We start from the raw sequence: 3,928 nt of genomic DNA, 5'->3' as shown, positions 1-3,928 counted from the left end.
AACAGGATATGTGCATAGTCTCCAAATATTCCCCCACAAATTACTTATGAAAGACAAAAGAAAGGCAGTAACTTCCCAGTAGAGAAGTACACAGACACTACCTTAACAAAGTGGTCAAAGATAACCTGGCCTTGGAACAAACCAACATCATGTGCTTTTTGATATAATGCACAGTGAAGGCTCCCAAACCACTATGGTTATATTTCTGCCAAAAATGCACAACCTGAGTCTAATCATAAGGAAACAACAGACAAACCCAATTTGGGAGACATTCTACAAAATAACTGGCCTGTACTCTTCAAAAATGTCAAGGTCAAGAAACACAAAGAAAGGCTAAGAAACTCTTCTATATTAAAGGAAACGAAAAGGTTATGACAATTGTCATGTAATAAATACATGACCCTGGGTTGGATCCTCAACCCAGGGGGAAAGGAGGTAGTAGCCATAAAGGATATTACTGGGGAAACGGACAGAATTCGAAATAGAGATTACCTATCAGATAATAGTTTTGTCAAAGTTAAATTTGATAATTGTGCTGTGTTTATGTAAGTAAATATCCTTGTTCTTAGATATACTCACTGAAATGTTCAGGAATAAAGGATATGATGTTTCTAGCTTATTTTCAAATGTAAGGAAGAATGACAGAGAAGGAGACACAGAGACAGATTAAGAGAGATGAGAATGATAGAGCAAAGGTGGTAAAATGTAAAGGGTGTATGGGAGTCCCTCGTCCTAGTCTTACAACTTTTCTGTGAGTTTATAATTATATCAAAATAAAATATTAATTAAAAAATGCCTTCCTCTGAAAGAAACTTCATGTGGTTTAGTGTTAGATATCCAAATACGATGGTTGGATGGTCAATAATTCATTGCTTACTTTGAAAAAGTTAGTTTTCAGTAGCTGAATAATTAAAAAAACACCAACTCTGTGACCTAAAACAATAATTTATGATTTTATCTATGATTTTGAGGGCAGACTGAGTTCAGCTGGGAAGCTTTTCTTCTTCACAATGCATAAGGTGAAGGTATTCTGGGTTGCCAACATGCCATCCAGACTGAGGAAGACCTGGAAACTTCGGGGCCACGTGAGCCACGGCCATGGCCGCATCGGCAAGCACCGAAGCACCCAGGGGGCCGGGGTAATACTGGTGGCGTACATCACCACAGGATCAACTTCAACAGATATCACCCAGGTTACTTTGGAAGGGTCAGTATGAGACATTACCACTTAAAGAGGAACCAGAGCTTCTGCCCAACTGTCAACCTTGAAAAACTGTGGACCTTAGTCAGTGAGCAGACATGGGTAAATGCCGCCAAAAACCAAGACTGGAGCTGCTCCTGTTATTGATGTGGTGTGATCCAGCTACTACTACAAAGTTGTGGGAAAGGGAAGACTCCCCAAGCAGCTTGTCATCGTGAAGGCCAAATTCTTCAGTAGAGGAGCAGAGGAGATTAAGGGTATGGGGGGTGCCTGCATTCTAGTAGCTTGAAGCCGCCTGTGGGGAGGTTCATTAAATGCTAACAGGTGCTTTTCAAAAAAAAAAAAAAAGATGAAGCTATTCATTGTGCTGTGTTCAGCTGGAAGTCCAACAGTGGCTGAAACACCTATGATGGATAGTCACTCCTTAGGGCTTGTCTTCATTCAGTAGTTTAGCCTGAGCTGCTTTATCATTAGAAACTTCTTCCAAAAGCTGTCAGTTCTCTCCAAGCCTGGGCTTGGAAGTCCTAGAATGTCTCCTACATGGTATTCTATTGTTAGAACAAGTCACAATACAGCTCATATTCAAATGGAGAGGAAATAGAATCTACTCTTGACGTGAGGAGGGGTCTGTGCTCGAAGGGTTGGTTGGGAAGAATTGCTGGCAACCATATTGGCAGGCTGTCTACCACAGTGTCCAAATCAACTCATTTAGATGACTTGGAATGTACTTATCTATGAGTATAATTTAGGAATATTGGCATATCAGATACGTGTCAAAAGAATTTTAATTCGAACGGAAGTTAACAAAATTTGTATATGAATTCAGAGCCATTGATTATAATTTTGGAATAGATGCAGTCTATTATAAATTATTTTTTCATTATAAAAGTGTCAGTGTTTGATGCATGGTAGAGAAGGATATGATGACTCTAGTTCAGTTTGGTGCCAATGCCTTGACTTGTTCTAAACTGCGGATTGGCTTATTCATTATTGCTTTTGCCTCATAAGTGTAAATATTGACACAAGTACAAAGGTAAATAACATATTAGGGGGGCTCTAGACCCACACTCTGAGAACTACTGACCTAAAGAAATATTCACAACTTATACACAAGTCATGCACCAGGGTTCACTGTACTATTTCTGATAATAACAAGGCATTGTAAACAATTTAAATATTCTCCAATAGCAAATGGTTAAGTAAAATACAGTGTATTCACATTAAGGAATACTATGCAGCCATTAAAGAGAATGGGTAAACCTTTATATACAGAGAAACTCTCTAGAATATAGTGCTACTAGTAAAACATGGTCATGTGGTATTCATAGCATCCCATTTTTAAAAAATCCAAATATATCTGCAAGATTTTCAAAAGGGAAATAAGGTCATACCATGCTTACTGTAAATATGTATTACAAACTTAGGTATACACACATACAAATGCATAGAAGGAGAGGGAACATACTACATTCTTAACTGTAGTGACATATGAAGAAAGAAATAGGGTGGTAGTGATGAGGCTAACTCTTCACTCTGTTCTTTTTTTCTCCCCTCCAAGATTAATTCGTTTATTTTAGAGAGAGAGTGCACACACAAGCAGGGGGAAGGGCAGAGGGAAAGAGAATCCTCAGTAGACTCTGTACCCAGCACAGAGCCCAACGCGGGGCTCAGTCCTATCACCCCGAGACCATGACCTGAGCCGAAGTCAAGAGTTGAACACTTAACCGACTGAGATACCCAGGAGTTCCTGTATGTTCTTTTTTTTATGCATCATAATCACATATTACTTCCATTATTAAAAATTGTAATAAGTAGAAAGTAAATTCTTACAAACTTTTATACAACCTATGAATTCATATATAGTTTACTGGAAAGAATTTTAAGAATGAGGTACTCTCACTGATAGCTTTTTATTCAAGAGTAGAAGATGGAAGAATTAGAATTTCAGTGAAGCTTGGGCAGATAACCCTTCATCACTCATGTATATGCCACTTTATCTGTACTTTTGTTTGTTGTTACGTTTTGTAGTGAATAAAATATTTGTTGTTATTCCTTTCCTTAGATTTTTAAAATTCTTAGGACATGGAAAATGCATTGTGTTTCTTGTACTAGAGTTTACTAAAATATGGAGAGAGAGTAAAACATGGAATGAATTCCAGGCGATCTTTGTATGTGGGTTAAATTCTTCATTGCGTATTTTGACTCGAGCAAGATACTGAGAAAGGTTGCAGCACATAAAAACCCAAAGATTCAGAAAGTCTGTAAATGAAACAACTGTTCAAAGCTATTTTGTGTTATCTGTGAGAAGGCTTCACATATATGAGAGAGAATACATAAGATAGAAGATTATAGTTTCTTTTTATGGGCTACTTGTAACACTGTATTTGTAGTGTTGTATCTGATTTCAGGCTATTTACTAACAGATTGCCAAATAAGATTTCAGTAAGTTCATTGTTCATTTGGCATATATTTATCATACGCCTGCTGTGCACCAGACTCTCTTATTGGCGTTTGGGATACAGCAGAAACAAAACGACGTTACTGAACTCATGGAGTATGCAAAAGTGAACCAACATTCCTGCCCTCATAGAGTTTACATTTCAGAGGAGAGAGATAGACAATAACACAAATAAATAAGTAAAATATATTATATATTGATGGTGATGAGTGATAAAGCAGAAAACAGAGTAATTACACTTGATCTTAGCCAAAAGGCTGAGAAGCGAT

At 37.5% G+C, this 3,928-nt stretch overlaps 1 non-coding gene and 1 pseudogene across 1 annotated transcript; one reads left to right on the top strand and one right to left on the bottom strand.

Moving 5' to 3' along the window:
• Window positions 1-1,043: 1,043 nt before the first annotated feature.
• Window positions 1,044-1,550, top strand: LOC100470689 (annotated as a pseudogene).
• Window positions 1,551-3,732: 2,182 nt separating this feature from the next.
• On the bottom strand, window positions 3,733-3,928 carry LOC117797122. The gene has a single exon (XR_004622009.1). It is a non-coding gene; the product is annotated as a U2 spliceosomal RNA (small nuclear RNA).

Source organism: Ailuropoda melanoleuca, chromosome 18 (assembly GCF_002007445.2).
Source record: "Ailuropoda melanoleuca isolate Jingjing chromosome 18, ASM200744v2, whole genome shotgun sequence".
Classification (NCBI taxonomy): Eukaryota; Metazoa; Chordata; class Mammalia; order Carnivora; family Ursidae; genus Ailuropoda; species Ailuropoda melanoleuca.
This window is presented reverse-complemented; position numbering and strand designations above follow the sequence as displayed.